Here is a 13,653-nt window from a genome sequence, read left to right as displayed (position 1 = left end):
GTGCAGACGTGCTGGAGGAAGTAAAAATGTAAGAGCATGTAATGAAGAGACATTAACATCTAACCATGAATATGAGCCAGCAGCATTTTAAATGTTTGTGTTTCCTGCCTCAGAATACAGAAGTGTAACGGGGGGGCAGAAGCCAAGTGTGACAAGAGCAGAAATAAGTCACAACAGCTGAAATTTTATGGAAATTTTTTCTTTTTGTTTTTTTTTTCTTTTCAGTGAGTCCACCCACACAAATCACAACTCAATTACACATGCACAAGACAGGCACATAGGTTAAATACACCAAACACACACACACACACACACACATCCTGTACTGTTTTTCTCAATCCTACAAATTTCACCATGAATATTGAGGTTATGACATCATGCCTGAAGTTATGAGAAGATGCGATCTTAAACAGCCAATTTATTTTTAAAAAAACAGTTAATGTATCATTTGTTGGCGAAGCTTGATTAATTTTTGCACTTAAACACACTTCACTCATTTATCATACATATTTTCTCCAACCTCCAGTTTTTTCATGTGCATGTGATGAGTATCAATGAGTCTCTTTGCATGTGCACCTGCAAAAGACACAAATCACTCATCACAATGCAAAGTGTACATCACGTGCACAAGCATCTTTGTGTCATGTTGTATGTGAGGTTCATTTGAGGTGGAGGTACGTACCTGTCAGGTAGAGGGGAGTTTTTTCTGTCGTCATTCAAACATCAGTTTAGCAGAAGGTCACCCTTGTTATGTTTGTGTTTCTGTCACTCCTGATTTGTCCGATAGTGCAGCCTTATTTAAAACAGCTTCCATGGTGTTCATTTGTCAGGGTACGGCTTATATTTGAATCAAAGTTACTGATATCTTACAGATGCTGTACTTAACAACTGTTTAAGCGTCCGTCTAAACCACAACAGGATGGGATGATTTAAAATCCTGTCATGCTACAAAAGCAAATACAAATACTGTTTAGACGATGACATGATTTCTGGTTGAAAGTGGGCTGTGCATTGTTACTGTTGTGAAAATGTTTTCAATCCACTGCAGATTTTAAAACCTCTCCATGAGGAAAAGTTGATATATCATGTGCTGCATAGTTTGTTATATTGTTGTCAATTTTCCATTCTATCACGCCATTTGAACACAAAAAGGATATAAAGTTTAAAGTGCTCTCAGTGTTCATAACAAACAAGCAACACAAAATAAGGACCTGTTGCAAACAGAACTAAATAAACTAAAAATGAAATTATACTTTATCTATGCTGCTCATTTAAAGACATTGAGCTTTTACAGCCATGCTTGCATGATAAAGAGTACACTCTAAAAAACAATAACAGTTTAACATTTCATTTATATTTATTTACGGCAAGGCATTTCTAAATGCATTTGAGATTTTAGTGGAAGAGTGAATTTCTGCTTCTGTCAAAAGGCGCTTAGTCGTAAATTAAATTTCAACTAAAAATCATTGATATAAGTAATATAATGGAATTGGTTGACATCAACTTTGGAATATTATTACCGCAGTTGTCGTTTTGACATCAGAACCATTTTACACTGAGCCAAATGGATTTTGTGTGGGTGGTGTAAAATAAAAAGCTTATGGATTGAAAGTCTTGTGGATATCCGATATTATCACCATAACTATATGTTTTTTAGAATACAAATTATTTGTGACTTCATCGCACATTGTGGGTTAAGTCTAGTCATAATTTTCGTGTTATTGTAGGCCGGATACGGTTTTTGTGTGAAAGCCATTTACAGTAAAGGTTTGAATTTGGCCGAACGAATTGCGATTTACAGTGATTGTTTTTTTATGTTTTATTAACACACTTTTTTTTGAATACTTGACACACTAGTAAATATCTTTCTTTAAACATAATATGCAGAAAATGTACCTTTGGCCTGTCAGCCTTTACCTATCTGACAGAACATTCTAGAAACATTATAGAACAAAGGAACATCAAATCTTTCAACTCCTTCCCCCACTCTGTAGAGCAATGGTTTCTGGACAAACATTTTTTTGTACTAATGTGCTGTCATATGTTAAAGCCTAGGGTCATGTGTATGTGCCTTTGTATGTTATTGTGCTTTTTTGATTCTTTGAATGTTTGAAGTGCATCAAATGTCAGCTAATCTCTATTCAGTGAGAGACTCAGCTAGTTAGTCAGTAAGTTGTGTCCTGTATAAGATGCTGACCCATTTAAAGAAATGTATTGAATGCAATATTTAAAAAGGACTTTCAAATATCCATGAGGGGCATACATCCTTGCATGTAAAGAAAATCAGCCCTTTACAGACCCTTTCCACAGCACACAGCCAGCAACACCCGTCACATGGCAGGGGAAGTTGTGACCTAGAAAAGCTGCAACGATGAAACCGAAGACTTTTATAGAGTCATCATTTTTAAATACATTTCCTTTTGTGCTAAACCAGTACAGCAAATAGAGCTGGATTAGCCAACAAAAGCTTCTTTTAAAACTCAGCTATAACTGACAACAGATCAAAACACAACACAGACTGTGCTGTCACATCAGTACATCATTGTCTCAAAGGGAAGAAATTAATTACTTTTACAAACACTGAAAAGAAACCTTGTTTTCACACCTCCGCCTGGCTTGAAACATATGACTCACATGACCACACATATCACGTGACACAAGGGCATGGCGTGCACATGGTGTATACTTTGTCAATAAAAGTGACTTGTCACTAATTCTCACGTGTATATACTTATGCAAAGTGAATGAAAATCAAGGATCCATTCCTTTTCTTGATCTCTGGATGCAACAAAAAAAATACTATTTTCAGAATTACAGTAAGATTTTTATCTATATGTGAGTATAATTTTTTTTTCTGCGATTGACTTCCTCTTGTGTTTCCATTCACCAGGTTTATCATCATTGAAATGAAAGCAAAAAATTGGTGTGTTCAATGCACTACTGAGACATTTGGAAACTATTGATCATGAAGGGGACATGTGCCAATTCTTTCAGGGTCAAGCTTTCCCCTCACTCAGGTTAGCAGCACAAGATGAGAAGTCAGAGACACAAAGAAAAATAGACCATGCTCAAAGGAAGCGCTTAAAAAGGGGTCGCCTAAACTTGCCTGGCTACCCTTTCACTTCCCAATTCAGTCAGAGGCGAATGGCCTTGGTGGGGGACCGAGCGGCTGTACACATTTCAGCCGAGTCTCAACAGCTAGAGCCGAGCAGGCCTGTAATTTCTGCCATTTGAGAGTGTGAGCTGAAAAGCAGAGTGATGGCCACTTTTCTGTTATTATTCTTTTGCCAGAGTGCCGGCTGAGGGAAACAACCATGCTCTAAGAACATGCCCATCAGTCACTGGCAGTATTTGGAAATGGTATTTGTAAAAGTAACTCATGTCATGTTGTATCGTTAACTTTGAAAAGCAAGTACAGCTGCAAATGTTACAGTATATAATATCCCATCCTCCATCTGTCCTCCTAGCCTCCTGCATTATATGGCAGCAGCTGCTGTCACCAGCCTGCGACTTATGTGCTCAACAGCAGAACTTAGTGTTTTAATACTCAGATCTATGACTGAATAACACTTTGCCAGAACTTTTGTTCTTCCTGAAAAGTGCAATATCATTGCAGAAGTGATTTATATATATTTCTTTCTTTATTTTAAATAAAATATTCAACACATTCTGCTTTCTATGCTGCTTGCTGGTCTTGTTAAAAGTGGGAAACATTTCTATGCCAGCCGGCTGTTCGTATGCAAGAGTCAGAGATATCTGAGATATCGACACATGTCGTACTTGGTGACAAGCACTGTTTCCAAACACTGCTGGAATCGTGTCGCAGCTGGTAGTTACGAGTTAGTTAAGTTAAAAAATACAACATTAAGACAAATAAAGTGCTTGTTTGTACCTCTACACATACTTCATGTAACATAATAAATATATAGATGGTTTTACCGAAGAGGTCAACCAGATTTTTGGAATAACAAGAGGTGTTCCATAAGGCCAATTCATTTGTTTAGGCTGTTTACACTGATGATTCCAGAGACATGTTTAAATGTCAATCATAATTCATCATCAGAATTTTTTTACTGACAGTAGCTTGTTGTGTATAGCTTGTTTAGCATGTTAGCTAACTGATGTAAGCCATAATTTAGCTAGCTGTATGTGAATGACAGAAAGACACGCAACAGAAAATAATTTTATTTAATTTTTAATAACATGGTCAAAGGAAATACAGATTGCCCTTGTAACTCGTGTAATAATTTTACCCATGTGTTTATGTGTTTTTTTCCTCATGATGTCATACTCATGGAAATAAATTACAGACTGAATCCGTTTAAAACAAAGGTTGGTTATTATATCGTATCTAACCATCATAGAACAGGAATAGAGCTCCAGATGATTTCTCAATTCTTTCTAACGTAACTCCCCGTCTGTGGCTACAAGCTGTTTTTCATCAGTAACTCTTTGAGACCATATGATTCTAACAAACATAACTCAAAGAGCCAACAGGTGTGAATAGTGCATTAGCTGGGGACTATTTTCAGCTGCATGTAATTACAGATTTAGAGCTCTAGTTTTTACAGCAGCAGGACAGAATATGTTGGATGGGAGCCAAATAAACTACAGTGCCCATGTCTGTTATAGTGAAGAAACATATCACTCAGTGCAACAGTGTGGCTCATTAATGTGGGACAGCAGAAGACCTACAGAGGAGTCAGATATATCAAACTGTGATACACAGAGAATATTTTGTTAAAGGGATGAAGTCATTAATAAGCAGTCGGTGTATTGCTTATTGATTTGTTGACATGAGAAAAATATACAAATAGATTTAAGAGTCTTGCCAATTTCTATTTCAAGTTATTGATGAAATTACAATCACATCACCAGAACGCTCCCTTTGAGACGACTTCACATGTTGCAGGTGTTTATTGGTCATTATTATGAATAAAGAAATGCCATTTAAGTTGATGTTTGGGTTGAAAGAAACACCCTCTGAATGTTATGGTAGCACCAACAGTGGAAGCATCAAACTGTTTACAGACTGTGGAGACTTAATATGAACGGGAACTGTGATTGTACAAAAGTATACTCAATGAAGATAAAGAGTGACAGTGAATAGAAATGGATTGAACCATCAGTAAAAATGTGAATCCTTTATTTGGATGCTTTAGTTGTGAGTTTTGGACCTCCTGTTGTTCCTTTCTCCTCCTCTTTGTTTATTTACATGGTCTCTCTTTCTGTCTGTGTCTCTCAGACCTGCCGTCATGTTAGCAGGTTAATGAGTTCTTAGTGAGTATTAACTAAGACCAGTGGTGGTTATCTGATCGGAGCAGGTCATATGGAACAAAGACCTCTCCTTTTCTCCAGCCACCTGCACTGCCCACCACCAATGAGCTTGAAAGGCCTGTGTCTGTGTGTGTGTGTGTGTGTGTGTGTGTGTGTGTGTGTGTACCTGCCTTTGTGCATGTGACTGAATGCTCATGTAAGTATGTTTATCGATGCATCTAGGCATAAATGTGTGTGTGTTTGTATGTGTGTGTCTCCAGGGCCGAGAGGTCGACAGATGTTCCTTCTCAGTGAACACAATGAATTACTTATAGGCCGTTAAGCCAAACACGGCTGCTCTGGCCGCTGGTTTACTCAACACTGATAGGGCCATCTGCCGAGGTGACTCTGCCTTCCTCGCTGCTCTTTACAGACACGTAACCAGACGCTTATCTGCTGGGGTTGGGCCCCATTGCTGATTAAAAACATCAGGACTTGTACAATTGTCTGCGTGGATTTTCGTGTCTGTAAATGCATGTGCACACCTCTATGGTTGTAAAAAAAAAAAAGACTATGAGAGCAGTTAGTGTGTGGGCCACTGCCCTGCATGAGTTAGGGTTAAGTTTAGATCTGGGGTAAGTAGTGAGGTTAAATGAGGGAACTTAAAAGGCAGTTTGACTTGTATTGTGTGTCCTGCAGGTTTTAACTCTCTCAGATTATCCACCTGAGGCGGGGCGCAGGGAGGAAAATAAAGAGATAGACATCCAAGTGGGAAGCATAAGCAGGCTTAATATAAATCATTGTAGTAGATATGATAAAAGACTACTATAAAAAGGGATAAAACTTGTAAAAAAAAAAGAAGCAGTTTCAGCATACAACAAGCAAGCAATGTAAGCATATAGCTAGCTAAAATCAGTTGTTATTTCAGGAAAGGAAAAAACAAATACTTGCACTATGTAAATGTTACTGTTTTTAAGTGATCACATGGAACGTTGTCATCACCTGTTTTAAAAAGACTAACTGTGTATTGTAATCAAGCCAATAACAAGGGTGTTTTTTGTACCGTAACATAGAAGAGGTCCTTCCTCACACAGCTGCGGGCCCAAGCCCTCTGTGTTTCATGTTAGTCAGTAGTCATGTGAAAATGTCTGAAAGAAGTGAATGTGGAGTCGACCGGGCCAAGGACAGCAGAAGAACTGGCGGATGATTCTGACCGCTCTGCTACATGTTTGTGTCTGCCCATTAAACCACTATATTACAGTTTGACTATATTTGTGTTTCCTGAGCACTGCTTTGTTTGTCAAAATGTTCTTATATGAGCAGGTTGTGCAGAACATCAGGATAAACAATCATATGTCACTGATCCAGATTTCCTCATGGGAGACCATTGATCTTTTATTTGATCTAACAAGTGACACATCCTTTTTTGATTCCACAGCCGAGTGTGTGGTGGATGTTTGGTGCAGTCATTACATGTTGTTATGTGTGTCCATTTATAGGACAGTCTATTTGATTTAAGCTCACAGGTGATGCTTACTCATAATATATCCAATGATGAGTTTCAGTAAAATGTTTATACATTCGGTTTTATAGGTACACATTTTTATTTTTATTTGATTTTTTTTTTAACAAAAGCACATCTGTTAGTGACATCAGGGTGTGCAGTACAGTTTTGAGATTTTATTAAAGGAATAATTAGACTTTTCTTTAGATAATAGCCCTCTTGTTGAGAGTTTAATGAGAAGTTTGTGCTGCTCTCATATAAAGCTATAAGCTATAACTTTTTGCATTTCCAAAGTAAAAATGTTTTTCACATCATCCTTAGACTCCATGCTTTGTTCACGACATGCCCAAAGAATCATGTTACAGTGAGACAAACAGGCCAGAGGCGTTGGTAAGCACTCAGTACAGTAAGCTGTACTCACACTAGGCTGGCAGGATTGTACAGTTAGACGGTCACCTCCACTATTCTCTGCCTTTTGTCAGACTATACTTGACTCTGACATGAAAGGGCTTGGACTTGGCCTAGATGTATGTGAAAGGAACACAGACGGACACATGCTGAATTAAAGTCCAAAAGCGTAGAGAGAAAAACAACCCTCCACAAGTGACTGTGTGTATGTGTGCGTGTGTGTGTGTGTATGTGTGTGCAGACCAATTTCAATAGTTGCACAAAAGAACACAAAACCCACAGAAAACAACAACAATAAGAAAAAAGCACTTCAGGACACAATTACATTTCCCACAATGCTTTCTGGGTATGAGAAATTAGAAAGTACAATGATGCACACAGCATACAATGGAATAACAAATTGCTCATTTGTGTCGGAAAATACACTTTTTCTCCCCCTGCGTTTCTGCCATCACTAGCCAGGGAGACACACAGTGACAGATTATGCATAGCTGTCATCTGCTGAGCGAGTCGAGTTCATACGATATATGTAACTTCGTTTTTCAGTTTCTCAATTGGCTCTAGATCTGTTGAAGTGCTGCTGCTTACAACTGGGAGCAACAGAGGGAGAGACAGACGCGTAGGGAATCACTGTAACACATACTATGCTAAAAAAATCATTCAAAGATCTATGGACAAAAGGTGTAAGATATTGATTCAGATTTTCATGGTTGTGTCATATACTGGTTGAAAGGTGAGTTCATATATTCCTTAATTGTTTTCTTGCTTAGATTATTCATGATAACAGTATGGTTTTTGAACTTCTGTGTTTGCATATACACAAAAATAAACTCGGCAGACAAACAGAAAATGAAGCATTTTTCAGGACTCTAAATTATATATCTTTGATATGAAGTGTGTGTGTTCTTTTGATTTGTAATACTGTGTTTAACCAGCAGGTAATGTTTTTCTAATATAATACTTCTTATGGCTTTTTTCTGTTGTGAATTTTCTCTTTGAACTGACAATGTTGGAAAAAAATAAAAGGTAGAAAAAATATCCTTAAAAGTGTTCCCATTATTGATCCAAGTACATTAGAAGATTAAGATTTTCAAGTCCAACGTTTTACTATAAAGACACTTAATACAACTTTAGAGATAATTATGAAGATGCATTAAAATGTAAGCAGCATTTTCATATTTTCAAGGTGGAGCTGAATTTCACCAACATATGTAGCTACTGTTTCAAGGTAAATATTTTTAATATTAAAAATAATCATCTTAACAGTAATGAGTGTCTGGCTGTGAAATAAATGTAGAGTACAAAATACGATATTGTGCAATATTATCCCTGAAATATAGCGTAATAGAAATATGAAAAAAACATTAATATTGAGTGAAAGTACAAGTACCTAAAAATTCTACATAACTAGAGTATTTCCGATACATCTCAATACGCTCTTGTAAATAAGTTAGAAGGGTCACGTCGCTTACATTTGGAGCTCACCTCTCTCTCTTTGTGCGTTTTCCTCTTGGTCTATTATTGACAGTGGAACGCAGGATGTGATTTTTCACCTGGATTCACCTCGTCAGAGCTCATCATGAAGATGGGTTACTGAGTTTGACACACAGATGTTTTTTCAGCATGCCTTTCTTCCATTTCCATTTTTTTTGCAGAGGGCCTATAGACAATGTTCATCAAAATATATCTCACGGCAAGTCACAAAAACAACAACATGATAATGGAAGGACATAACAATGAACAATTTCACAGAAAATAAAGAAAGGTGAGCACTTCTTCTCAAATGTTGCTTTGCATCAAGTGTCTTTTTTCTCTCTATGTCGAGGAAATAATGCTGATATAATTTATCCTACAGTTCGAATCGAGTGGGGGGTCGCGGGTGACGTCAGGTCCCTTCAGACTGACAGACCTCCTATTGGACCACTGGGGGCTTTTAAAGGAGCAGGCAGCAGCGCAACGGAGGCTTGCTCAACTCCTCCGACGCAGCGCGCTTCTCCGTCTCTCCATCTCTCCTGACAACACGGCGGCAGCAGCGGAGCCGGACTGACAGCTACCAGGTGAGAGTCATTACATCCCGCATTTTATGAAAGAAATAGACCTAGGAGAGTGGAGGGTAAGGAAGAGAGCGGTTGTAGGATATGGACGCGCCGTGCTAGTGTTTAGAGTTAACATTATCAAGCGTGTAGAAACAAACCGATTCAACTCAAACCACTTTGTTCAAGCTGGAATTAAATTTATTGTGTTGGCTACGCCTGATACCACCCATGTTTTCCTGCCTGATCCTCTGTTTTCTTCCTTGCGGTACAGATGTTATGTTATCATGAGAACGCAGCGTGTGAGCTGTCGACTGACCTGCAAGATATCAACAGGTATGTGAGCTCATCCATCTTTACAGTGACACAAAGTACACTCTAGAGTAGGCTAACAAACATGGGGGCCGTAGTCTCCAAACGTCTCCAACAAAGTGAGTCTCAGGCGCCTGTCTGGTCTCAGAGCAGCCCGGCAGCCCAGTGTTAAAAGCCTGTATTGATCTCAATTCTACGTTTCTCCAATTAACAATAATGTCGGCGTAATTGGATTAGAAAAAAACAGTTCTTTATATTGGTTCCCCTGCAGACAGAGCAGCGTGGTTCCCGAGTCGTTACGTCCTGATGGATCACGAGCATCCCCCGTCCCGCAGCCTGTCTGGGCTTCCTGGGGTCAAACGACAACAGCTCAATGCTGAACTCTCCGAGTGAATCGATATCCGGCTTGTCTCCTGCAGGCTGGACTGATGAAAGCGGGAGAGGAAGGCAGAAAAATAAGCTTAAAATGTAATTTTTAGTGGTGTTCTAAGTGTGAAACGATAGCTGCTGAAGTGAAAATGAAGTGTAGTTAAAAACGCTCCCGCAGGGGGGGACTGCCACCGCAAAGAATTTCACACTTAATAGTTGATTTCTTGTGTGGAATCCTGTACTTGAAATGAATCGTTTTTTAAAAGGCTGTGGCGGATTTGTGTTTAGCGCAGGCAGAGTAGAGGTTTCAGCACCGCAGCGGCGGACAGCTCCACACATCTGAGCAGAAGCCCCCCAGCAAGGACATGAAGAGGAAGAGAGGAGGAAGCGTGTGTAGTGACACCGGCTGAATCCCAAACACACTAGACGGAAAGGAACACCAACATAGGCCACAGAGTTGATGTTATGCTTAATGTTTTAAAGCAGGCAGATCGTTTAAGATGTTTTTTTTTGCAGTAGCTGATAAAATGAGTTGAAACAGGCTCCAAGAAGAACTAAAGGAGGCTTGTGGTGACAGCATGAGAAGTGTGAAGGCCAAGATGTATCATGCATATTATTCATTTTTGTCAAAGTACCAAATTGTTCTGGGTGAATCGCCTTGGGATGTGTCAGCGACAGGCAGTCTCCTTCTGGCAGGGTTTGAGGTGTCAAAATGGAATCTGGAGGGCAGCCAGAATTTCCTATTTACATACAACCCCCCCCCCCCCCCCCCCCATTACATGAGCCTGGATGGTAAGTGAAGGGGGGTTATGCGATCTGAAGCTCGCACAGGGATACACCCACATGTACACACACAAACACATACACATGCGCGCACCAAATGGTGTGCCACAGCACAGGCAATCTGTAGCCATGAGAGAAATTCAGTGCTAACAGGTGTTCAAACAGGCCGCTCGGTACATTCTTCCAATTATTGCAATTAGATGCTGCCTGGTTACCACTCCATAATGTACAACTGCTATGGAGGTGCATGTGTGTGTGTGTGTGTGTGTGCGTGTAAGAGAGGGAAGGGGAGAGGATGACACAGAGACAGCACCAGAGGGGAAACAGCAGGAAAGCAGAGCCCCTCAGTGAATCTGTGGTGATGTGGAGATTGTTGCTATCTGTGGAGAATTATATATACTACTGAGTGAACGCGCTGTGAATGCATAACTAATCCCTTTTTGCCCTGAGTCATTATCAGCTTTAGCAGATTGTCTACAAACTGCAGGCTTTTTGCCTCAGTTGCACACAGCAGCGTTTAATTTCAAATCCAAAAACAGGCTCCCTCGGTACAGTGGAGTGATCGGTGCGTTTAAGATAAACTGCTGGTTGTTATTAGTTTTGTGTGTGCAGATGCACAGCATACAGATTAGAATGGGCCTGGGCTGTAAAGTGAAGCAGTTTGCGAAAAGGGAAATCTGCCACTCAAAAAGCATCTCAGAAACATCAAGTGTCCATCGCAATTTCCTTGAACCAAGGGTGACATCTTCAAATGTCTTATTTTGTGGGCCAATCGCTCAACAGCCAAAGATACTTAGTTAACAGTGATATGAAACAGACAAACGAAACAAATTCTCTCATCGAGAAGACTGACTTACCAAAAGCTTTGCTTTTCTGGCTTGAAAATGCCTAGAAAGACTAATTGTTACCACCTCAATTAGTGATACAGAGATATCTGTTCCCTTGCATTTCAGCCATAGAATGTGAGTGTGAATATTATTTTTCTCTTTGGACGCACAGATAGAGGGCATGTATTTGAGAGATTTGAGGGTATTTTAAAAGACTAAAGGTGATTACAATTGTGTGATTCTTTAGTTGATGAAAAGACATGAAAACTGAAAACACAAAAACACAGAGAACGGAAAAAAAGAGATGTGTGAAAGAGGACTCAGGTATTCCATCTTGATAAGGGAACATCTTGTTTTGATGAGTGATTGAGCTGTCACACGTTACAGGGAGCAGAGGGCAATCACAGCGGCCGCAGTCTTATCAGAGAGCAAGACCAAGAAAGAAAGATAACAGGGTGCCATAAAGCGGGGCAGCAAAGAGTGACATCTGACCAATATCAGTGCGTGTGTGTTCGAGTGTGTGTCCACAGGTGAGCGTACATGTGTGTCATTTTAAGCAGGAGATGTTTGTGGCAGCTGTCGGACTTGTTTGAACAGCAATCACAATCAGCGGCAACAGCAGCCAAGCGTGTGGTTGTGACAGTGCTGGTGGGAGATTCTGCCATCACTCCCCCGCTCTGCAGCCTGCACCTTCTGCTCCTCCTCCTTCTGCACCCTCTGTTCCTCTCTGACCTCCCCCCGCCACCTGGCCTCCCTCCTGCGCTTCCTGAGTTCCTCCTCTCCTCTGATTGCCTCCTCCCTTTCCTTCAGCAAAAGTGACTGACATTACATCAGTTCCACCAGGCATGATCTGGACTGATACTCTGCCCTGACTGCAAAGTTATAATACTTTTAGATCTCTTTCAATCCGACTTCAAAAAGCCTCTTTGTGCAGCCGTGAAAACAAGGTGTCCCTTTCTCTCCACTGTGGCCTTGTGTAGCTCTTCTTCAATTCTGCCTGGAAAACAGTTTCCTCTGTGTTTCTGCTGCTTGGCTACCTGTGCTGAGACACACTGTGCAGATGATACGATTACGTTTCTCAATGCTGGTTTTCAGAGGTAACTGGGTTTCCGCAACAAAAAATAGATACAAAACATTTAATTTAAAAAAAAAGAAGGAATATTTAATAGTATAAAATACAACATTAATCTTTCAGTACAGTCTAGACCTGCTTTACATGCAAAGTATAATAAGATCATTTTTTGATTAGGCTCAATACTGAATTATATAGTTGAATACTTAAAAAAATAAAAATTAAAAAAACTTGATTAGGCCTGGAAATAAGGAAAATTGATCTTTTGAAATTAAACCTTTCCTCGACATAAGAGCTCTTGGTTGGTTCGCCCATCTCTCTTTTTTCCACGTTATCTAATGAGATGCGTTGCTTAACTTTTAAAGTTGTCCCCCCTCATATTGATATTTGTCTTAATTTTCTCAGAATAAATGAATAAATTAGGGTGTGTAAAACAAACATAGTGAGATAAATACAATTGGACAAAAAAAGTCATTAGGGAGCAAAAAAGATGTTTCTTCATCATATATTTCTGGCACTTTTTTTTCAAGTATCTGGCCCAACAATGACAAGGTTTTCAAGGTGTCTTGAATGGCATTTTGTCCTTCGAAGGAAACGTGATTGAGAAATCTGTGACATAATCACAATGTCAACTCTACAGGCTGAGCAGGAGATAAAAGCATGCACATATTCGCTGGAATGAACCCAGGAGCTGGAGCTTAATTTTACTAAATGGGTTCATGAGAAAGATCCTTATTGTCTAGAACCTAATGAAAATTAAAAATCTGCCCATCCACAACATTTATTAGAAAAAGTACTACCGTGTTTACCTTATTATTCCACATGTAGTATGTCAGTGGTCTCTAACGAGAGAGCGAGAGAGAAAAGCAGGAGCACACACACACACACACACACTGGCTGGCGGGGACTAGTTGCAAAATTGCTAATGACAGCGAGAAAGAGAAAATGATCAAGTTGATCTGAACATGGAAATGGAAGAAGGAAACAGAATATCAGGAAATATAGGGAAGTTTTATTATTTATAATCTAACTGAACAGGTGTCTTTGTCTGAAATGTCATATTTTATTTCCTTATTTTTGTGTGACATT

The sequence above is a fragment of the Semicossyphus pulcher genome, unplaced genomic scaffold (genome assembly GCF_022749685.1).
Source record: "Semicossyphus pulcher isolate SPU_LCO1_2020_fin unplaced genomic scaffold, fSemPul1.0.p SCAF_8, whole genome shotgun sequence".
Taxonomy (NCBI): Eukaryota; Metazoa; Chordata; class Actinopteri; order Labriformes; family Labridae; genus Semicossyphus; species Semicossyphus pulcher.
This window is presented reverse-complemented; position numbering follows the sequence as displayed.